Here is a 24,931-nt window from a genome sequence, read left to right as displayed (position 1 = left end):
ACCTACCTCACTTACATCTATTTTCCTCACTTCATGCCTAAATGAAGCTTCAAGTTTGCAGTTGCATGAGAGGAACACACCTTCCATCCTCAAGTATGACACCCACTGCTTCAGGTCACTGTAGTAGTGTGTATTCATTTAATACATTTCTTTGATGTAGAACATTTCATGTCTGTACAATAATAGAATGTGTTTACATCAGAGGTTTCATTCTACTAATGCTGAAAGGTTGGTTTGAGATCCAAGTTTTGCCAAGTCAGATGCAGGTAACTGATGACTGGCTACTGATGGTGCCTGGGTTACAATTTAGTTATTAATCTGCTTATTTGGTGATTCCTGACTTACCCAAAGAGAGCCCTGTCCATTCAATGGGACTATCATTCCACTCCTGATGTTCGGTAGAAAACAGACAGTTTTCTTTAAATAACCCTCAAACACCAGGGGTTTCAATTGGTGGCCTGCTTCATCATAGTGTTTTTCTTGTCCCGCTGTGGAACGGGGCATGTAACGACCAACCAATACGTGGGAGCACTTTGATCATATACTATGAAGGATGGTGAGACACATAAGAGTGGGGGGTCATTAATAGTGGAACAATTAAAAATACCTGGCTTAGTAGGAAAACAATTTTTAATCCTGCCTCTATGCTGTATGATTAAAAATTGGGGAAACGTTTGGAAAAACATTCAAGTGTGTACATTCATTTCAGCTGTCTACATGTTTCAATCCTTACCCCGTGGCTTTTCTTCAAGACCAAGGATTGATCCCTGATACCACTCCTGTCGGAAAAAAATGTGATCAATGAATAAAAAACATATACATACAATATCCAATTGGTAAAGTTTCTGTAAGATCTAAAAAAAAATGTGAGAGAAAAGATAGTCTGTCAAATATATGACAGAGTGATCAATGTGGAACTCTTCACCTTTGTGGAACACGTGATATATTTTTCTTACATTTTTCGTGGTGAGAAACTCATTCGGTGCTACGAAAGGTAAAACTATTTGTTGAAATTCATAAAAACTTTTCATTTGCACAACGAACACCACACACACACACTGAGGGGCATATTAACAAGGCGTGCGTTGGAAAACGCACAACGCACATTCCCGTATCGCCGGCTATCGCTGGATTTCATCGCTGTTTTAGCGCGCAATTATCAATGCGCATCAGGTAGGCGAATTGAAATCCGGCGATAGTCGGCGATATGGCACATTAGCGCATGAAAACATATGTTGTTTTCATGCGCTAATGTGGACCTTGATAATACGGGGGGGTGGATTCAGCTTTATGATCCACACCCCCATGTTATCAATGCCAAACGCCTGGTGAGAGCAGGCGTTGGGAGACCTGTGATAAATGAGTTTAACGCAGGTCTTTTCCTCCTAACTCCTGCCTTGGTAATAGGGTGTTCCCGCCTCCAACCACATTTTTCATGTGGTTGGACGTGGGAACACCCACTTTGCATGTCATTAGCAATGTTTATCGCCGACATGCATAGTGGGCTTGGGCCAGGCTTTAAAATGCCCTTGTTAATAGGGCTCTAGTAGTATCGCCACTTTCTCGGCACAATTCGCCGAAAAAGCGGCGATACTTGCCCTTGGTAATATGCCCCTTAGTTTTATATCGATAGTTTTAGGTTGCTAGTATTATTCTTCCATATGTTACATCTTTTGTTGACAAGAAGAAGTTAAAAAAGGGGTTTGACCATACATGTATTAAGCCAGACAGTGGCCTCATGCGCCCAAACAGGGGAAGGGATGCCTTTAGTCGAGAGAAAGAGAAAAACTGCAGTGTTTTTCTTTTTTGGACACAATAGAACTGTTCTCTTCTTTAAAGCAACTTCTGCTTTCTTAACATCCAGAATCTTTATGTAGTGTGGAAATAAACCACCACCTTTCCTGAATGAGCTGGAACAGTCAAGCATGTATTGCGATAAATGGTTGAGATTGTTCAAGAACTATAATTTAGCCATTAATGGAGATTAATTTGATCCACAAAGCTCTTCTGCTAAGTATATTGAGTATGAAAGGTCAGGAAGTATTTGTGCATCTACTACCAATACAGTCACTACAAGGTCTTGATGCAATGGATTACAAGTGCTTTATGGACACTCTAGATAGACTCTTGGTCATCCCTCCTCCCACCTTTGACTGCTAGATAGATGCTGTGGTAATTGAATCTGAAAGTGTGCTGGGTCCTGCTAACCTGGCCCAGCACCAGTGCTCTTTCCATTAAACTATAAATGTGAAATGGTACACCCAATTGGCAAGTACTTTTGCATCCCTGTAAGGCCCTAGTACAAGGTACCAGTGGTGCCAAGGGAAGGGATGTAAAAGAGGCACAAGGGCTGCAGCACTTATTGTGCCAACCTGACTGATCCAAGTAAAAATCGAAGTCTGCAGTTCTGCCATGTCAGCCCTGCACGAGCATCTTGCCTGCTTGAGTTTGACTGTGCACACACCATGTGTAACAGGGTTACCTCACTGCATCTAAATAGATGTCAATCACTCCTAAGGCAGGCCTCCTTTAACCCAGAAGGCAAGGTGCATGATATTATATGTGTGGCAATATATGTGCAAGCATATATTGCTCTGTGGTAGCATTCTAAACGTAATTCTACCACAAGTGACCGGCAGACAATCGAATAACATGGGCTGGCATATGGGCATTACCTATATGTCCAGCTCCATGATGGACCGGCCAATTTCTTTTGTGTTTGGTGTTAAACACCGAGAGGGTCATTACAATGTCGGCGGATTGCCTCCGTGAGGCTGGTGGTAGCCACCGCCGGCCAGGCGGAGGTAATCCGCCCGACATCCACACTAGTTCCCCCCTCCGCCATATTAGTATGGCGGGGGGGACCTCGGCAGATGGAAAGACCGTCCGCCGCTTTTCCGCCCCGGTCGCCTTGCGGCCAGAGCGGAAAAGAAATAATATGATGGCGGTGTCTATCAGACACCGCCAGCCATATAATGATGTTTGATTTAGGTGCCTTTTCGCGGCGGCGATGCCGCCACGGAAAGGCATGCGGTCTTCACTCTGGGGCCCCCTGCGGACCCCCAGAGTGAAGTCGAGGTGGGGAGTGCACATGGGGGGTACCTGTGGTACCCCCCTTCATTTGCATTTACAAAGCGGCAGGCACCGCTCCGTGCCTGACGCTTTGTAAATGCAAATGCTGAAATGCATTTTTAGCATTTTGGCGGGCGGTGCAGAGAGCACCGCCCACCACAAGGCTAAAAATACAGGATGTGCCCTCCACTGTGGCGGGCACATCCTAATACCCCCCATGGGACCCCCAACCTTATGGCGGGCGGTCCCTATTACCACGAGGATGGCAGGCGGGCAAAGTCCGCCCGCCATCCTAATGACCCCCCATGTTTTTTAATCCCAGATAAAATGGTGGTGTTGAGATTTAACCCGCATGTACCTAGGTGGCACTTTAGACAGTGTCCACCATGTTAACCCAGTTTTCTTTTTTGAAGGTTTGCTACCAAGACAGAATTATGACCTCATGCTGGGGAGTGTGTGCCGCTCCAGGAGGCCATAGACAAACACCTGTGCCCACACAGGATGACTAGTGATTAGACTGGTGTGGCAGTGAGCCTCAAAGGCTTTACTGGTGCCACTGGGCAAAGGAACTTGTCCCCCACTCGAGGACAACGCCTTCCCCTGCCCCAGGAACCATTGTTAGCAGGCAGGTGGGAAATTAGCTGTGCATGAGGCATCCACCACCACAAGGCTGACCACACCTCTAGGGTGTTGCAGCTGTGGTGTAGAGCCATCTTGGCGATGTTTAGCTATCTTGAGTTTTGGCTAGAAATCAGATTCTGACTAGTTTTAGTGACATACTCCCAGAGGATGTCATCACTACTGGGGCAGATTAGCTGCAGGACCAGATGCCCATTACACCCACTAACAGCCCCTAAATCCCACATTTAAGGGGCACCCCAGACATTAGAACCTTGGATTTGAAGTGATAACAAGAAGAGACCTGTTCCTACGACAAGGCAGGACTCGACGAACATAGGCACTAGGTACAGCACCTGTGGCAACCACCCTGTACCCACTGGGTTTCGACTCGACCAAGGTAAGAGGCCTGTTTCAAAAGGAAGGTGAATCATTCTGCACACTCAAGACTTCACAACAACTTCTTGGGGCTAGAGAAACTATTCCCCTGCAGTCGGCAGGCACAAACTGCTAAGTCCACAACCTTGAAGTCCTGTTGCCTGATCTGCCCAGCGAGGCCGCTCAATGCCCTTGTGCAGGTGGCTTCTGGGAACTTTAGTCCCAACCCTTAAAGAGGTTCAGCTTTCTATAACGTTCCCCTGGTCCTCTGGATAAAGATTTCCTCAACCGGAGTACTTGCAGGTACCAAGGCTTGTTGGTGGTCTGTCCGCTACAGCCTTCTTTACTCAACGCTTTAAAAGAAGAGAATCACCAGCGTGAGCAACTGTAGTGTAGTTCCTATATCCCTAATAGGCTCTGCGCATTGGAATAATATACACTATAGATTTGACATAGGACTGAGGTCAGTATGTCTCTATCGACTACATTAAACTTAATTGTGTGTGCCAGATAACTCAGAGGTCACTAGAAACTTTCTCGAATAAACAAGAAGGGATTCGTTTCTGGCAACCACATAAAAATGACAACTTTGTTTCCCTAGGACTGGAAAATATCTTCAGAATCGTAGAAACAATAGATAACTATTTTACTCAGTCAATCGTGCATGTTTCATTTCTACAGAGTTGCAGAGAAATAGTGAGATGGGCGTTTTCAATAAAAGGTTTATTGGACAGTCTTCTTTCTCCTGCAAGAGAGGTGAACTGCTACAATCGTTAGACAGAATGCGAAGTATAATGCGTACAGCGCAAACAGTAATATAAAATAATATTGCAATAGCATTGTCTGTTGCTATGACATATATAAAAATACATACATAAATAACACAGGCTAAAATACTCAACTTGTGCTCCTAAAATACGCCTACCCCAGTGTACCTAACGTAGGCCTAGTGCGAGGGAAGAAGTAGGTGCTGGTTTAGCATAGGATTAGTTTTGCCAATAATTGCCAAAGGTTTCTCTAGGTTCAAATCAGCTCCATACCTTTCGAATGAGAGAGGTTGGTATCTCTTTCCCGGGACTCGATTTCCCAACACCCCCGCAAGGGGAGTCAGAAACACTGGAGCTGGATTCTCGGCAGGAGAATGACAGCTTCTAGTCAGTGCGTCAGCTGGGGAGTTGACTTCCTTTGGCACTTGCTGTAGCGAGCTGTGTTGGGCAAGTAGGTAGTCGAACTGCACCGAACCACACCATGCTTTACCATAGCAAGTGAAGGTATATTTATACCTTGAAGGTGTTTAGGAATTCCAGTATTGACGTAAATGTCGGGCATATGAACGTTATGAATGAACCCCTAAGGAATAGATGTTCATGTATAATAAATGAGTTCTTGGAGAAATCAATATCCAAGCAAGAGGAAGTCCCTAAAGAAGTCGTTGTGACATAGATGAACGGATGTAAGTAGGCATGCCTGTATTTGGGTAGCATGGGCTATACCTAAATAAGGACTGGATTTCTATGCCTGTATAAGGGCAATGTGAATTATACCTATATAAGGGCATGATTCGGGAAATGCATACGGAGTCTAAATCGATACACAACACAACCAACCACCCTTGTGGCTCCATCGTAAATATCTTGCATTTGTTTTTACCCTCTCTTGGCACAACTGCCAGCTCCTCTGGCCGCGGATCCTATTCAGCACCACAGATAGCCAAGAGCACCTCTGCCAGGTAAATCAGATCTGCCTGGAGGCTCCTGGTCCAGGACCAGCTCCTTGTTTAAGATCCAAAGAGTTTTGCTCAACTCGCCCCACAAGTACCTTTTTGCTAAGGTAACCATTTCAACATTGCAAGCCTGATTGACCGCTCCGTTTGACAGCTAAGGTGCACCCCTGCACCCCGCTTCCCTGAGCCATGTAAAATTGCACTAGCTGTCGTAAACTGGTCTAGGGTTTTTTGAGACTTTAACTCCAAGTACGTTCCGTTGAATTCACTCTCTAATCTAAGTAATCTATGCACATATGTGTTTTCCTTTTGACTGCAACGTTAATGTCTTCAACATTGCAAAGTACTGATTTATTTAATGCTTTAAAATTGATAACTCCGGTTATACCGTATGTATTGATTTTGTTTTGGTGTCTAAAAATATATTAAAATCAGAGCTATTTTTATAAATTGGTGTCAGATTTCTCTCAAGTTGTGTCAATTACTTATCCATGTTAGTTTCCAATAGCGATTCCTAACGGGTATCACATCGACCTACTTCATTAAAAAAAAATATATATATTCTATTTATTTGTTGTTTTTGGTTCCAAAAAGCAAACAAGTACAATTCACTAGTATAAAATAAAACAATCTGTTATTGGTCCGTCATTTCAGTACATCTAGCTACAACCATATGCTGCATGTTACATACATCCAACAACATCGTAGTAATCATCACTATAGTTTCTAGTTCAGGGTGCCAACTTTCCTTACATAGTATACACAATTCAATTATCCTCTGTTCCTCCGTGTGTCTATTAGGGATCTGCTTGAGTCCAACATTATGCCATTGTACAGTTCCAGGAATAACAACTGCATTTTCCCGCTATCAACTGCTATACACACACCGGTAAATACTGTTGTCTTATACACATTTTCTTGACCTTTATACTCTCTTGTGTAGCTGGTGTTCAGTGTCAGGGCGAATCTCTCGCCTTTTTCAGCAAGTAGCACGTTAGCGGGGCCCATATGTCATTAGGTCTAGATGTCTCTGGCAATAGTTCTGCATATGTGGCAAGCTACTCTTGACAAGTTACTAGGTCATCCAGCCATGTCTTAAATTTAGGCGTCCGACCCCTTCCCCATCTGCAGGCCACCCTTCTCTTAGCAAGGAGAAGCGCCATGGCAATGAATCTCCTAGGCTCTGCTTTAACCGGCTTCACATACCCTAATAGCGCCAAAAGAGGATCTTGTTTCAATGGAGCATCTATCATTTCTTGCAGCGCCTCAAACACTTGCCTCCAATATTCTTTGACACTCGGACACTCCCAGGCCAAATGTAAGAAGTCAGCTCCTGCAGCCCTACACCTATCACAGTTGTCATCCCCTCGTAGCTTAAACCTGTACATCTTGACTGGCGTGTAGTAAATTCTATGTAGAAACTTATAATGTATAATGCGGAGCCTGCTACTCGCTGATACTCTCTCTGTCTGCAGGGAACAAGTTTCCCACTGTTCGTCTGTCAGAGGCCTCCCCAATTCCTCCCCCCATTTCACCCGTAATGTCGCAGCAGGCCGCTGTCTCTGTGTGTGCACCGCTTTATATATTATTCAAACTAGTCTCATGGGTTTGGTCAATCCCAGTATATTTTGCAGCGGGGCCAGTACCTCCGGTTCCTCCGTGAATTTCAGGGTTAGCGCTTTGATACTCTGTCGTAAACTTATATATAAAACGACATCTAGCGGAGACCATCGTTCCTTTGGACACATATGGTCAAGGGTGCGAAACTGGCTTTTGTGGTACATGTCTCCCCAAGTGACTATACCAGTCTTTTTTCTTAAACTCTTAAATATTTCTTCCTGAAGCAGTGTTATTTTCGAGTGATACGTGAGGGGCAACAGCGGTGAGTACACCAATGGCACTCCCAGCATACTGGCGATTCTACGCCAAGCCATGATCGTGCCATGAATTGCAGCCGGCTGTCTCTCTCTCACCCCTACCACACTGTACATTGTAACCTCTATAGGGATAGGGTGCGCCAACCAATGTTCTGCCGCCACTTCTGGCATGTAGCGCGGTTGCCTAACCCAGTACCACACAAAGTGAGCCTGTGCTGCTATAAAATACAACTCAAAGTCAGGTATTCCAAACCGTCCCTGTGCATAGGGTCTAGTCATTACTTCACATTGCAATCTGGGCTGTTTGCCTCCCCACACCAATCTTATTAACTCTGACTTAAGTGTTCTAAAAAAGTTCGAGCCTATGAAGTATGGGATATTCAGAAATAAATACAAGAGCTGTGGGAGTATCACTATTTTGATCAAGGATGCCCTACCCGCCATGGATAAGGGCAGTGCCATCCATCTTGTCACGTTATCACTCAGTTTGGACATAGTAGTCCCATAATTCAAACTCATAAGTTCCCCCTATCTTTCGTGACTCTGATCCCTAGGTATTTAAGGTTGTTCTCACACCATTCCAAGGGATAAACCATCTCAAAGCGGTCCACCGCCCGTGAGTGGGAAATAGCTAGACTTTGCCCAATTGATCTGTATACCAGATAGCTTCCCAAATACTATGAATTCTCGCAGTATTGGGCTCAGATTATGCCCCGGGTCCCGAATATGCAAGGTAATGTCGTCCGCGTAGAGTGAGATAAGTATTTGGCTCTAAACACACCGCAGTGCTTTGTCATTGTGTTTTTGCCTCAGTTTCGCCGCGAGTGGGTCAACCGCTACCGCAAATATCAATGGCGACAGTGAGCATCCCTGCCTAGTACCTCTTGTTATGTCAAATGTGTGCCCATTGATCAAAACCGCTGCAGCGCCAACGGCCGTTGATGGCAGTAAGGGGCCTGCCGGTGGGTGCCGTTGACATGAAGTACCGCTGTTAGCGGTGAAGTCCCGGTCCGCTTGGCGGCGACCCTTGAGGGGCAGTGTGGTGGCACAGGATCGGAGGGGGCACATGACTCCTGCCCCCTCCGATCCTGCTTTGTTGCCCGGGCATAGCCAAGGACTGCCCCCGACATAGGCGGGCGACTCCCGGGGTCCCGCAGGGACTTTAGCCTTTTGGTGGCACTCCTTTCTGGAGCCTGCCCCACAGTTTGTTTGCCCTGGAGACGCATCCCGCGGCGCCCTCACGGTGAGGCCTGGTCCCTGAATGTGGTGAAGAGGGACGGGGCCGACTGGATCAAGATGGCGGCTGGTGCCCTTCTCTACGGCCCGCGTCCACGTCAGACGGCTGTTGCACGGATGGGGCCGGGATGCTCACAACACACGAAGGAGTTCACATCCCGGGACGTGTTGGCTGCCTTAACAGTTTTGCACAAGACTATGCTTTGCCATGCCCGAGACCTGGGCGAAAGAATGGACGCCATTGCTGTTTCGCCATCTCTAGCGGCCATGATCCGATTCCAGGGGACTGCCGGTGAACTTGCTGCTGAGCCCATGGAGGAAGTTTCGGCTCAGCGGGGGCACCGGGGGCGGCTTGAGGACCGGGCTCCCTTGCCCGCGCGGGCCGACTCGATTGCTCGTATGGGTGTCTCCTTGGGACACATGTCCAGCTGGCGGCTGGGGGTGGAGCGCTGTTTTCCCTCTTGGACTGGCCTGGTTGTGTCACGGCGGTGGCCGTACTGTGTGCCTTTCCTCTCCTGGATGGTGTTATTATTTGCGAGCTTTGGGAAGTTCCCAGGACCGGCGTTGATATTGCCTGATCTTTGCTGTCTATACTTAGATGGACTTGGATTATTGTGCTCTTCTGTGGCTGCGCCCCAGCCGGACCCGCCCATACTGTTTGGACCCTCAGGACTGTGCTTTAAATTGATTAACGAGAGGACTTCTGGCGGTACCACTGCCAGACAGGGTCAGGGATGATGTGGTTAATGGTCTATTGGCTTTATTATTGACAGACGGTGCAGTGGGTATGTTCGATCGATATTTCATCGTTCTTGTGCTCGGGATTTGTTATTCTTCATTGCAGTATTACTTCCTTTCTGGGATTTCCGTGGTGTAGGGGTGAAGGGCGGGGCCGGGCGGCACGATGAGGGCCCTCCTCCGCTTAATTTCTTTTCCTCTTTCCCCTATCTTTCTATATTTCGGGTCTCTATTAGGGCGACAGGCACGCTGCTGGGGGGGGTAGGCCATGGCCTTCTGAGGGTGTGCAGGGTGGGGGGTTGCGGGATGGGTGTTTGATCGATAAAAGTGAATCCGTCAATGACCATCACTGGTCTTCTTATTTATCGCCCCCCTGGCAATGCAACTCCTTTCTGCAACCAGCTTATAGAAACAGCCACTCAACTAGCTATAAAACATAACAACTTTATGATTTTAGGTGACCTGAATCTTCACTTCAAAGCCATTAATGCTAAAGAAGCCCAATTACTCAAGACAGCTCTTCACGCACTGGGAATAACACTGCTCTCAACTTTCCCCACACATCAACATTGTCACCTTCTTGACCCTGTTTTTGCCACCTGGGAAGGAATCGAAATGCATCCCCCGGTCCCAATAATCTGGTCTGACCACCACATAATTACTTTAAACATACCTACTAATAAGACTAAGAATAGTGTTAACAAACCCCTGTACACTAAGCGTCGTAATTGGAAAAATTACACCCCTGAACGCTTGATCAGCGAATTAAATATACACCCTTCGCCCACAGGACAGTCCCTACAAGACACCTGGAACAATTATGAACTATGGTTGAGTAAGGCACTAGACAAAATCGCCCCGTGGACTTCCAAGCCCCCAGTCAGGAGAACAAAATCTGAACCTTGGTTCTCAGAAAAATTAAAAATAGCTAAAGCTCGCTGAAAACGATCGAAAGAAAATGGAGAAAAAACTATTCTAATGAACTTAAGGAAACCTATAAACTGGAACTAAAATCATACCAGAAAATGATAAGAGAGGAAAAAAGTTTCTTCTATCAGAGCAGAATCGAAGAAGCTATCAATCCAACGAAAGAACTATTCCGGATCTATAAGGAACTTACAGATACCTCTAGTTTGGATACCCAGGACACATATTCAAACGACTTATGCGAACAAATAGCGGATTTCTTTGTCAAAAAAGTTGAGAAAATTCATGCTACTTTTCCCAAACCCTCTACATCAGGAAAGGAAACGCCCCCCATTCAAAAAACCATCCTCACCCAATTTAACACACCCGACAAAGAAAACCTGACCAGCATAATTAATAGTATCCATTCAGGTTCCCCTAATGATGTGTGTCCACTAGGAAAAAGCAAAGACATCATGGACCATGCTCTTATGGATCAAATAAGCCAGATGATAACCCTCTCTTTTAAAGAATGCTATGTTCCGGAGGCCTGGAAAACAGCTCAAGTCATCCCTCTCAAAAAAAAAACAACATCCCGGTTACCCAATTTCAAAATCTTAGGCCGATCTCCCTCTTGCCTCAATGTGCCAAGATAATTGAAAAAGTCGTCAACAAACAACTTATGGCTTTTTTAGAATCAGAAAACGCACTCCACCCTACACAATCCAGTTTTAGATCTAACTATTCCACGGAATCAGCTGTTTTGTATTCCACGGAATGCATCCGCAAGATGGTGGACGAAGGTGAGACAGCAGCGCTGGTCATACTAGACTTAAGCGCAGCTTTTGATACTGTGCTCCATGCCACGCTGCTGTCCCGACTTTCAGACATTGGAGTGAAAGACCAGGCTCTGGCGTGGATTAAGTCTTTTCTCACCAAAAGATCTTTCCAGATACACTGCCCACCCTTCAAATCATCTTCGCGTGACGTGAGCTACGGGGTTCCACAGGGCTCTAGTTTGAGCCCACATTATTCAATAGCTATATGGAGCCCCTGGCGCAAGTCGTAGAGAACTTTGGGGTGGGCATTGTCAGCTACGCTGACGACACCCAGCTCATGTTTAAGCTCACTCCAGATACCGAGAAATATACCTCCAATTTCTCTGAATGCATGGCTGCTGTCGCCATGTGGATGGATAACAACTGAATCCGGCTAAATGGAGATAAAACAGAGGTGTTGGTGGTAGGGAATAAAACCTCATTATGGTCCCAGGCTTGGTGGCCCACAACACTGGGCGACTTTCCTCGCCCTGTTGAAAAGGTCAAAAATCTAGGGATTATGATTGACTCAGATCTTTCAGGAAAATCCCAAGTCAACAAAATAATAGGCAAATGCATCGGAACGCTAAGAATTCTAAGAAAAATCATCGATCTCATCCCTACTGAAGCTAGAAAAACCATTGTACATGCGCTCATAACACCTCATTTGGACTATGGCAATGTTCTCCTATTAGGACTGAACCAAAAACATCTTCACCAGCTTCAATGCATTCAAAATGCGGCTGCTCGCATGGTACTGGGTCTTCCCAGAAGAACATCTTCCAAGGCGGCCTTGTCCAAATTGCATTGGCTCCCTGTTAGGGAGAGAATCAGATTTAAGAGCCTCTGCTACGCCCACAAGATTGCCCATAACAAAGATCCCGCCTATCTAAACAATCTTCTGACTATCCACCGCCCGACCAGAGACCTTAGATCCTCGGGAATGACACAATTCCAACTCCCCCGTGTCCACAAAGCGAAAATAGGCGGCCGCTCTTTTCGCTACCTGGGAGTAAAACATTGGAATGCCCTCCCTGTTCATTTAAGAATGGAACCCTCAGAGACTCTTTTTAGAGCTAAACTCAAAACCCACCTTTTCCCCCAATAATTCTGCCGGATCTCTGACCGCTCCTTCTTCTTCCTCTGTGAGTTTTGTTGGCAGTCAGCGCGGGGATACACAGTTGTGCAGCCATGCGCTTTATAAATGTTCTATTATTATTATTATTATCGATATTTGTTTCTATGGCCCTTTAGTCTTTCTTTCCTTTTTAGTGTTGTTGTTGCTCATGCTCTTTGCGGTATGTTTGGTGTTGAGGGGCGGGGGTTAGACTTGCTACCCGATGGGGTTGGGCCTGCACTTCTCCTGCTCTGTATATCTTACCCCCCGATATTTCCTTTGTATTACTATTGTTTGCAGATATCCTGTTTCGCACACTACTGCGGGACTGTGTACGATTGTGCGACACCTTCCTTAGTTCCTTATTTGAAAACAAACCTCTCAAATCCTGATTTTAAGCTGTTGAGTCCGATTGCAAGCTACGTACTGTTATTTTATTACCCCGGGTTTCGAACTGCTATAACTATGCATATTGCTTGCCTTACTCTAGCTCTGTCTAGCGGCCGGCCGGGATGGTTGTAGGCCCATACCTGTAACTGCATGTACTACAAATAAAGGTTCAACAAAAAAAAAAACAATGACAATATAAGTGCCTCTCTCATAGTCCGGGGTAAATGTCCCACTTCAAGTGCGTCTTCATATACTTCCCGTAGTACGGGAGCCATTATATCAATGTAAGTTTTATAGAAATCCACTGGAATCCCGTCTGTGCCCGTGGCCTTACCAGATTGCATGCTCATGATAGCTTCCCTCACTTCATCTAGCTCAAATGGTGTACATAAAAAGGCCCTCGTGCATCGCTAAGCCACCCTGTTGGAACCGGCCTTTTTGGCAGGTACACCCCGAAACTTTTTATTTTTTCCTAGCCTGTTTCTGGAACCTGGTGTTGGTGATTTTAGGTCTCTGCGCACTTTTTCACTGTGGTACAGTGCAAAGTGCGTGAGCTCTCTGTGTGTGTGGTGTGTGTGACCTGCCCTCCCATAGGAATGAATGGGGAATATGTATGCCCATGGTAGTTCCTGATGTGTGGGGAGTGCAGGGTCGAGTTTGGTTCGTGCGAACTCGTGGGATTGAATGCTGCGCAATGATATATGCGGCATGAGTGTGTCTAGTGGGGGAATGCCACTTCTAGAAGTTGGCATATTTGTGTTATTTGTGTCTGGCGTGTGATTGGCTGAAGCTGGCTGGTGAGCCTGGCTCCAAGAGTCTGGGTGGGTCTGCTCCGGTGGTGAATGGAGTGATTAGCATGCTGATGTGAGGGGAGGGTGCACCTGGGCCTGAATAGGGCTGGGCTTTCCCCAAACAATGCTGGCTCCAACCCCTGTGGTGCGTCTGATGTCCCTAGCCTGGCCTGTGAAAGTAGTTCCCTATAACCAGCTGTAGCTGGTTCTCACACTGCCTGCACCCTGCTAGACAAAGGATTTATAAAAAGGGGCTGTGTCCCCTTACAAAATGTTCTTGTTTCTGACTTGAATCCTGGCAGGGGTGTGCTGCTGCTTGGGCCCGCGGGAAGGCTTGCCTCCCTAGGCCCTGCCCAGCCCCTGGATATCTGATGGACCTGGATGCCTGGAGGATCTTTTCTTTCTTAGGGTCCTCTTCTGCTTCACTTTTCCCCCAGGACCTTTTTCTTTGAACCCTGTGCATTTGCTGAGGACTGCTAGGACCCTCCTTGCTAATGGGGTAATTTCTGAGGGGCCTGGCGCTGTCTGAGCCCCCAGCACCTTGAGAGCGCTTTATTTTCCTTGCTGGGCAGAGCGCTGTCGTTTTCCCTTGGAGGGAAGCGCTCCTGCCCCTTTTATGCTTATTTGCATTTTTTGTATTGATGGGTGCCACCCCATTTATTTAATTGTCTAACAGGTGCTCACCGCAACCGAGGGTGCCCACCCCTCGTTGTGCCCCTTTGAATCACCGCCGCCGCCCTCGCGCCGCAGAAACTGGAAGTCAGGCATCTTTTGCCGGGAAGGGGGCGGGGCCTGCAATCTGGCAGGAAGTCCCGCCCGCCGCCACGGCCGGCCGGAGAGAGAACCATGCCGAGGGATGGCCGCCCGGGGCTCCCATAAATTAGGGAGAGACCTGGGGCAGCCAGCAAAGCGTAGCACGGGTGTTGCAGGGCTCCCATGCAGTAGAGGGATCCCCGGCCGAGGAGTGAGCCTGGAGCCACGAGGGCTCCGCCTCCCGAAGTCCCGGTCCCGAGATGGGGGACCGGGTGAAGCGTGGTGCTATCCCTCGCCCCATAGAAGCAGCTGGTGAGAAGCGCTGCCTGGGAGGAGGGTGGGGAGAAGAGAGCACCAAGAGGAGCCCCAGCGAGAGTCCCGGTGAGTGTCCACAGGAGCTGGGGGGGAGAGAGATAAAATCTGAGCGGCCCCATATGCTCAGAGGGCCGCTCCAACATGGGCGTGGCTTAGAAGGCCCCCGTGGGGGCCACAAGGCCTGTGTCCTGTCCACAGTTTAAGTGGACATAGTTGGTGCATGCAGGGAGGCCCCGGATGGCAGCGGGCCGCCCCAACGGTTTGTGGATACTTTTTCAGAGCCCCAAGGCTCCATCATCGTTGGGGGCCATTTGTGTTGAAGTCCCAAGGAGGACTTAGAGGCCATGTTCTTTCTAGGAGCCCTATGTGGCTGCAACCGGTTTCCTTGCCCAGGCCCAGAGGGGCCCCTGCTGTATTTTGGGGGCATTTATTTATAAGGAGGAGGAGTGCTCCCATGCCCACATTTGTTTTAGAGCCTAGAGGGCTCCAATGGTGCACTATTTGTCTCTGGAGCCTCAGCATGTGGCGCAGTTTTATTCTTAGGGGCCAGTGAGAGCCCCTGCCACAGATTTGATTCCCAGCTGTCCAGAAATCAGTGGGCAGCTGCACCGTTTAGGCGCCAAGGGAGAGAGAGTCCCTGTGTGGGACAGAGATGGCACAGTGGTGCCTGGCCTGCTACAGCTGCGCAGCACTTAGTGCCAGCTGCAACGTTTAGCCCCTTGTGATTTGTCCCAGCTTCCCAGCAAGTAGTGGGCAGCTGCAACGTTTAGGTTTTGTGCCGGTGGCGCACCCCTGACTGGCGCTGCATGGGCAGCGCGCCCTGACATTCTGGACACAGGGCTTTTTGAGTCCCCTTGTTGGATGGCCAGTTGGCCAGGGGGCTGGTATGTGATTTTTGCGCAATGTGATTTTGCTATGCTTATGATAGTAATTGCCTAAGGTGATGTTTGCGCTATGTGATTATGAGGTTATTTTAACTATGTAGGTTTATGCTAGTGAGAGTTTATTTCACTATGTGAGTTACCCCCTTAAATGTGAGTTATGCTTAGGGGGAGAGTCTAATGTGTTTAGACTAGTGAGGAGATTGCCTACTGTATTTTTACCGGTTAGGCCCAAATGGGAGTTATGCGTAATGTGCTATGCCATTATGCCTGTGACACCTCTGAATGTGTTTTATGCATTATGTGTCGTACCTACACCTCTGAATGTTTTTATGCATCATGTGTTTTCCTGTGCTGCACCTCTGAATGTGTTTTTGATGCGTCATGTGCCTCTGAATGTTCTATGCATCATGTGTGAAACTTCTGATTGTTATATGTTCTAAAAGTGTTGATTCTGACAGTGGCCCATGTGGCCCTGTCCTGTAAATAATCCCTTGTGAATATTGCCTGTGCCAGGTGGCACAATGTATATTGTGTGATTACTCTTTGATGTGTTTTGGCAATACAAAAGTTATTTTCATATAACCTTGTGTGGAGTTCCTTTTGTGGTGTGCCTAGGATGTTGTTGCTGTTGTGTGCGTGCGCAATGCTTTACACATTGCCTCCGGGATAAGCCTGTCTGCTTGTGCCAAGCTACCAAGGGGGTGAGGAGGGGTTATCTTGGCGTGTGACTCCCTTGCCCTCACTAGAATGGTGGTTTCTGTATAGCTCTGGCGTCAGCCTAAGCCAACCAGAAATAGCCAGTTCTAACACAACCCAATGCTACATCTCCAAAAAAGTCATCCAATTCAATGGTCCCATCCCCTGTTGTGGTGTAAAGCGTGCTATAGTGGTCCAAAAATGTGTTAAGTATAGTTTGTGTATCACGGCAAAGCTCTCCATGTAAGTTCCTCACTTCAGTAATGTAGTTGGAGCATCGCGGACGTCTCACTTTCTGCGCCAGCATGGGGCCAGGCCTATCCCCTTCACAGTAGTTTCTAGCTACCCAGTATTTACTTTTAAATTGCACCTCCCTCTTTGCTTCCTCCATGTGCAGCGTTAGTTCCCCCTGAATGCACCTTGTGTCTCTCTAGTTCTATTCTCCCTGAGTTCAGCTTCTAGTTTTCTTAGATCCCTTTCCAATGACGTATTGTGGCATGTATATCTTTAAGCACTCCCGCTCCTTTCCCTATACCGTATCTTCGTATCGTAACTTCAAACGCCTCCCATATTAATTCCACACTGGCAACAGAGTCCTTATTGCGCCTGAAAAAGTCCTCTATCTCTTCCCTCATCTCTTCCCGAAAAACCATATCCAGTAGGATAGTGGGATATAATCTCCATGGGCTACACGGTATATTAAAATCTGTGGAGGAGAGTGACAATAGCACCGGTGCATGATCAGAATACGTCCTAGGGAGATGCTTTGTGTCAGCTATCGCAGGGGCCAGTCTCCTAGTCACAAAAAAAACAAATCCAGCCGAGCTCAAGATTGTGCATGTGCCGTAAAGTGTGTGCCATCCCTTGTCTGTGTATGCACATGTCGCCAGGCATCTATCAGTTGATAGGTCATCTTTATTTCCTTAATCACTGCCCAGGCCTTGTTGTAATGATGTGGTGCTGAGTGGGATCTATCTAAGGTGGGATTGTATGTAACATTGAAATCCCTTCCCCAGATTACATGAGTGGCTTCCGTTTCGAAGATCTTAGCCCAAAGCCCTTCAAAGAACCCGGGGTCATCTACGTTTGGCCCATAGCAACATACCAATGCAATAGATTGGGATCCCAGCCTTATCCATAGTATACAATACCTGCTTCCGAGTCCCATGTAGCCCCAGCCATCTGAAATGGTGCATGCTTCCTAACCAATATTGCAGTGCCACGGGCATAAGTGAAAAACGAAGAGAATACTCTAGTCTCCACCCATTTACTAGCAAATATAACCGGAGCATTACGTGGACAATGAGTCTCTTGTAGGATAGCAATGTGCACATGGTGTCTATCCAGATAAGATAAAACCTGCCTCTTTTTCCAGGGTTCTCCCAGTCCCCGCATATTCCATGTAATTATATTAAGCTCATTCATCTGTGTCTCAGCCATTTTCTCAGTGTGCTAACATTACCCTCGTATTGCAGGCACAAAGAACACCTCTCACCCACTAAATCGTTTCTCTTAGTTATCATACTACAATGTGTATTTTGCTCATGTTCGTACCTATGGACCCTGACGAACTTGCTCATGTGTACCTCTAACTTCAACTTTCCAACAACCCCATCCCCCTATCCCTACCTCCTCCTACTGAAGCAACCCAATTTTGCCAGCATCTGTCGATCCCCCTCCCCTTGCCCCAACATCAAGTCCATTCCAGTCTCTAGCTCCGCAGCCATTGTTGTGCTGCCGTCCGTTACAGGGGTACACCCTCTGGGGACCATCTTAGAGGGCTATACAGTCACTCCTCCTCCCTTGAGGTTTTCCGTAGAGTATCCTCGCTGGGCCCTCTACGTTGGGGGAGGCTTGTCCGGAACTCCATATCTTCTAATAACTGGTACCCTTCGTAAAGTCTTATCTATGTAATTTTACCTTATTCCGTTAGTTGCCAGGCCCTATACAGCGTCCGTTGCTCGTCTACCTCTCAGTCACTGCGGGTTTTCCTCTTCCCTTGCAGGCGAGGATCGGTGCAGACTGCCACAACTCCCTCATCCGCGGTGCGCACGTTTCACTGTGCGAAGATTCTCCTCCACCTGATTAGGATTGGTGAAAAACCTATGCTTGCCTTGATACGTGACCCGTAGTTTCGCCGGATACAGCAATGCATAATCAATTTGCGCTTCCCGTAGTTTTTTCTTGACTTCGAGAAACTTCCTACGTTCTTCTTGCACTATAGGTGTAAAGTCTGGATGTAGCGAAAAAGCATTGCCCTCGTAAGACATAGATTGCTTGTTCCTTGCTGCTCGCAGGGCCACATCTCTATCCCGATAGTTCAATAACCTTGCGATAATAGGCCTGGGTGTCGCGCCAGGTACAGGTCTCAGTCCAAGCGATCTGTGGGCCCGTTCTACAATAAATTGCGGGGAGAATGCCTATAGTCGCTATCAGCATTTTCTCCACGTATTCCTCCATTTTGCCCGTGTTGGTAGACTCCGGAATACCTGTCACACGTGTGTTATTCCATCAGCTGCGCGCCTCCAAATCCTCATTCTTGGGCACTATGGTCCTCAGGATCTTATCCATGCATGCGAGTTGAGCCGTGTGGTCAGCCGTGGTGTCATCGTTTTCCGATATTCTTCTTTCCGTATCTTTAATGCGGTCCTTATGCGCATCCAATTTGTGTGCTATAGCTTCCATTCTAGACGACATGCTATCTACTTTATCCACCACCGTTGCAAACCCCTGCCTCATTTCCTGCAGCATATTAAGCATGTCTGCATTCTGCGATTTGGTGCCTCCAGTACCTCTGTCCTCTTCGGGCGGCTCACTCTCGCTTTGTTTGTGTTTGGACACAGTCTTGGCTGCTTCCCCATTTTATGAACAAGTGACTCACTTCTGCAGGGCGATTTTAATGTCCTCTTTCCCTTCTGTGGCTCTCTGATTGCTTCAGGGTCCACTTTAACCCAGTCACAGCTCTGCTGCGCAGCGTCCGGGCTCGGTACTCTGCACTTCTGGTACTGTACCCCTACAGTGGCCAACTATAAGCTTTGCCAGGAAGACTTGAAACCAACACTATTGCAGTGGGCGCCTAGTACTCCGGCTCTCAGTGCTTTCTGAGGAGGGGACGTGACTCCCTCACCAACATGCTCTGTGTGACTGGTTCCACTCAGAAGTTCCTGCTATGCCGGCGTCTTTCGCCCATTCATCTGCCTACTGTCTTCGCATAGTTTCCTGTGTCCTCAGTCAGCCAGACACCGCGACCTGCGTGATATGATGGGGGGGTGGGGTTGCTGCATTGGGCTGTGGTATGATGTCGGCCCTCACCCCTGTCTCCACATCCCGTTCTTCTATGGCCTCGGTCGCCCCGCAGCTCTTTATACAGTGCTCCGTCCGATACTCTGCTTCAGCTTGTGACTCCCCTTTTGCAGTGTAGTGCCTATGAGTCTCTTCGTATTGTTCCACATGCACAGGCAGTGCCTCCAATCCACACGCCCAAAATCTTCTGCTCTTATTATTGCCCATGAGCGCGCTTCACAGGTGTCCTGTGCTTCCTCCTACATAGCCCCATATGCCAATACGAGCTTGTTTCCAGTCTGTGAGGCGCTCCTATAGCGTTCGGTTCCTGTGCCTCCTGTCTCTCAATGATGCATCTACAATCCGCCGCTCCGTCTCTCACCGCCGGGACACCGCAGTAGCAGATTCCGCCTCCTAACCTCCAGCGCCGCCTCTCGCTCTTCCACTTCCACTGTGAAGAGTCCAACTTATCCCTCCGGAGCTCTCTGGGCAATAGCACGCACTCCCTAGGCCTTGGGTACTTTCAATAAGCACGCCACTCTTCTCCATGCCGTCCCATTCTGCCCCGCTATTTTTCACCTCTATTGTCCACACTGGGGGGGGGGTGTACCTGCCATGCGCCACAATTACTGCAGTGTTTTCGTGAGCGCACAGGTCACGCAGCGCCCACATACTTCGTCGAGAGCCACCCCCACCTTCTTTCGCGCCGTTCGTCTGGAGGCCTGTTCTTCACTTATTAATCCCCGGGCTGTCCTGGCGTTCTCTCCCACTCTGTGCGTCCACCGTTCCTCAGTCAGGTCTCGGGCAAAAACCGATCTAGTCGCCGTTTCCACGGTTCTGCACCGTTCGGCACCAAACTTTCATCGAGTGTGCAACAAGTTAGGATCTACCGCCGGACTAGACTTTAATTTCTCGGCACCTTCGTTATCAGGAGGATAAATGCAGGATAGTGGTTCCAAGCCGCAGGAGCCTCACTAACGCGCGGCCATACTGCTTGCGCACCCTCTAGTGCCCCCCTACTTCATGAGTATTAATGAGGTAAGCTGCATTTTGGGACCCGGATGGAATGATAGCAATCACAGGGATGGTAGCTTGTTAGTGTCAGCAGACCACCATGTCTTTGATCACGTTTTAATAAAGCAAACTTTTTTTTAAATGCCGCCCGTTTTCCATAAAGGAAAATGAGATGCATTTAAAAAGAAAACAAATTAGACATTTAAGTTTCATTTTTTTAAGAGTAGGCAGTGTTCTGTGGGGACCACTGCCTCCTGTTAAAAAGTATTTTTTTGTTTTTACATTCTCAGTGGGGAATGGGTCCAAGGGGATCCTTGCTATTTGGGAATGGTTACCACTACCTTTTAGTAGTCGGTAAAAAATGAATGTTTTACAACCGTTATTCAGTTGCAAAATATTCATACAAAGCACTGCAATTCGGTATTTGGAAGAGATGCCCTAAACACGCCCCTTCCAAATACCGAATCACTAAACCAAGTTGCGATTCGGTAACAGGTTACTGGATCATAATTTGGCATTTGTACTTATGAAAAAGCATTTTTGCGGTCGGAAATGGCCCAATCGACCGATCATAAAAATGTTTTTTACATATGGCCCTTTTTTGGTCTGTACCCATTTGCTGCCCTATCAGGTTGATAGTCTCTCTACAGAGACACATTAGTGGTGATGTGGGATAGTGGCTGTGTTTTCCACTATTGTGAGGTTTTACGAGGACAGCAAGTTTTACAAGACAAAACGTGTGCCCATAAAAATGTCCCTACATTTTAGCACAGCTTAATTTTTAAGCGTTGCCCATGCATTAAAATATGCCAGTTCACAAGCCTGCACCTGGAGAGAGGTTGTGTCTGGAAAGGCTTCTGAATTCAACAAATTACCTGAATTACATCTGCTCAATTGGGTCCTCTTTCTTTGTATCTACAAGTGCTCAACTGGCAGTAACATCACAAAGACCTGCTATGATAAATAGATGGTCGGTCATGCATTATAACTAATCCTAGACGCTCACCTGAGGTAATACTCACAAAGACCTGTCTTTTCTGTTGGAATTTTGAAAATGCCAGTAGTAAAACTGAAAATAACAAAAAGATGATAAATTAACATTAAAGTGCATTGCATTATACTAGCAGAGCAAAATACATTTAACATTGTAACATTGAATTTATAAAGATGTAATATTTGAGATGTATCTAAAAGTATATTAATTCATCTTTCAAAAACTATACATGATTCAAGAGATGTGATCTGAAGGGACTGTAATTCAGGAAACATTCGACAGAGGCCAATGCCTTATGAGAATAATTATTGGTTAATTTAGATAATACATTAAGGTACATTTATGCTGATTTTAAAATGTCACTTTGATAATGAATCTGAAACGAGTCTGTGAAGCAAGAGGCAACCGGTTACTTGTAGGCCTTCATTCCCCAGAAGATATGAGGCATTGAAGCAAAAAAAGCCTTGTTTATTAAATGGTCTAAAACATAAGCTGAGAACTGCTCAACTTGATCAGCCCTTCTGATGTGGATTTACAAAGTGGAACTCTCTCCCTTCACATATTCGAGCGATTGATGACCTATTTCAGTTTAGACGTGCTATCAAGACCTTCTTATTTGTTTAGCTCCCATGTTGTTCCTGTGGCCCCTTTGCTTTTCAGTGTTGTGTTGTGTTTGCCTTGTCAAAGCAAGAACAAAAAATGGAGGGAGAGGGAGGTTAAACCAGACCAGGTCGGCCTCCAGTCAGTATAGGCAATACAGGAACCCAATGTGAAGGGTTCAGAGACCTGGTTGGTGTTTTCTGGTTACTGCTTACTAAGTCAGTGTGTACCAAGAGTGTGAGAAAGAAAAATTTCTTTCTAGAGTCCCCTCACTCACCGGGGTTGCCCCACGGTGACATGCTTCATCATTGGGGCCATCCCAGTTCTCTACGAAAAGGGGCGTGCTGCGACAAGACGACTACGCAGGAGCACTTGTGTTGTGAGATGACTATGTGTGGTGTAAGTGTGGTGATGGTGGAGTGGGTGTGTAATTAAAAATACCGTGCTAGTGGGCCTCAACAATTTATTTTGCTCCTAGTGTGGTATAAATTAAAAAGGGGTAACACTGTATTCCAACTTTAAGATTGAGCTAGATCAGTGTTATGGTCGACATGTTTCAAGCTCCCCCAGGCTTTTCATCAGGACCATACAGGGTCCAGCCCTGTATTTCCACTCCTATATTCTAATGAATAGGTGTTTTAAAATAAATGCTAGTTATTTATGCTATACGCTGTTAATAATAAAACATGCGTGTTTTATATACATACGGTTTGTATTTTACTCGTACTGATATATGATACAGTATGCGGTCGGGTGAGGAGTGAACAGGTAGTACCGAGCGGGTTTGCCGATAGGAACAATGTTTCCACGAGGCGATCCTGCCCTCGCCTGAGACCATGAAGTGTAACTTAACACTCATATATCAGTACGAGTAAAATACAAACCGTATGTATATAAAACACGCATGTTTTATTATTAACAGCGTATAGCATAAATAACTAGCATTTATTTTAAAACACCTATTCATTAGAATATAGGAGTGGAAATACAGGGCTGGACCCTGTATGGTCCTGATGAAAAGCCTGGGGGAGCTTGAAACATGTCGACCATAACACTGATCTAGCTCAATCTTAAAGTTGGAATACAGTGTTACCCCTTTTTAATTTATACCACACTAGGAGCAAAATAAATTGTTGAGGCCCAGTAGCACGGTATTTTTAATTACACACCCACTCCACCATCACCACACTTACACCACACATAGTCATCTCACAAAACAAGTGCTCCTGCGTAGTCGTCTTGTCGCAGCACGCCCCTTTTCGTAGAGAACTGGGATGGCCCCAATGATGAAGCATGTCACCGTGGGGCAACCCCGGTGAGTGAGGGGACTCTAGAAAGAAATTTTTCTTTCTCACACTCTTGGTACACACTGACTTAGTAAGCAGTAACCAGAAAACACCAACCAGGTCTCTGAACCCTTCACATTGGGTTCCTGTATTGCGTATACTGCCTTGTCAAAGCGCCAGGACGCCCCTTCGCTGGGGCAGCTGTGCGCGGTATAAGTAAAAATAACATAACATAACATAACATAACAAAGCACAAGTGAGGAAATGGATAGGCTGAGGTCCAGAAGCCAGTGTTGTTTTTCTTTGCTCTTGTAAGAAAGGATTTGGGAAGCAAAATGTGATTAATCATTGGACAACCCCAACATGTATTATGCCACCTACAGCTAATAATTTGACTGGCCGCCAAAGGATAGTTAGCAGTTCAAATAACAATTTTGACATTTTATTATTTTGTGGTCCTCATCTCTTGCCGGTCCCCCACCATCCATACCATACTGTGAAGACTTTTTATGAACCTAGCACTGGCCATTCTTTCACCTATATCCTGTACCTCCCATGGTAGGTCTAGAGTAGCCAACAAAATATATGAAGCTTGTCAGAAGGGTTCCGACTGAAGCCTCAATACAGAATGGGGTGTCACTCCAAATTAGTTGTGTCATAGTAGTAAGCACAGGTGTCTATGTGTGGGACATAAGTTAGCATCTCTTTTTTTCTATATTGAAGAAAAAGTCATGCTTGGGTGAAGGAATGATTGCAGGTGGTGGTTCTCTAGCACACTATATAGAAGTGAAAAAAATATGAACATAACTCTACATGTTTGGCTCAGTTTGGATTATGTTGCTTTTTTGCAGGTTAAGTGAAGTAAAGTGGGGTCTTGATTTGTGGCATTACTGAGGAAGGTGTTTACTACCGAAACGCGCGTTGAGAAGAAAAATGATTTGAGCCCAATAGAGAAAAAAAACAATTGTTAACTACTGTACTGCTGAATTGTAAACAAACCATGATAGGATGGAAAAAGTGATATTATTTCTATTTTTACCAGTACCTAGAGAAAGGAAATAGTAGAGAAATACTGGAACACTGTATAAATGTATTGTAAATGCTCAAGGCCTATGCTAAAAAAGCTTTGTGATAACGTTATAAAGCATATATGTATAAATGAATAGTGGTATGAATATACAAAGTATGTGTTATGAATGTAGATTGAATGGAGGGTGTTTAAACAAAATTAACTAGTTGTCTCACGTTGACCTTAATTGTGAATATAGAAGTCAAAAGTCTAAGTTGATATGAATAAGTCATATGCACAAAGTAACATTTGATGAATGAATAAATGAATAAAATGTTAAATGACAAAATGACAAATAAAACAACCTGTTGAGTCGAACATTTATGTGTGATGTAAGACTAACAAACTGTGAAATATAAAGTAAAGTTGCCTGG

The 24,931-nt window shown here is 46.4% G+C and overlaps 1 long non-coding RNA gene across 1 annotated transcript in view; it reads right to left on the bottom strand.

Annotated features, from left to right (window-relative positions):
* Nucleotides 1-738: 738 nt before the first annotated feature.
* LOC147722312 (uncharacterized) overlaps nt 739-24,931 on the bottom strand; it is a 176,096-nt gene continuing 151,903 nt past the window's right edge. Inside the window, exons 2-3 of the long non-coding RNA XR_015309869.1 lie at nt 21,615-21,677; nt 739-779 (exon numbers count right to left, since the gene is read on the bottom strand). This is a non-coding gene — a long non-coding RNA (uncharacterized LOC147722312). The remainder of the gene's footprint in view (nt 780-21,614; nt 21,678-24,931) is intronic.

Source organism: Lissotriton vulgaris, chromosome 4_1, assembly GCF_964263255.1.
Source record: "Lissotriton vulgaris chromosome 4_1, aLisVul1.2, whole genome shotgun sequence".
Classification (NCBI taxonomy): domain Eukaryota; kingdom Metazoa; phylum Chordata; class Amphibia; order Caudata; family Salamandridae; genus Lissotriton; species Lissotriton vulgaris.
The sequence above is the reverse complement of the archived record's forward strand: the minus strand, read 5'-3'. Positions and strand labels throughout refer to the sequence as shown.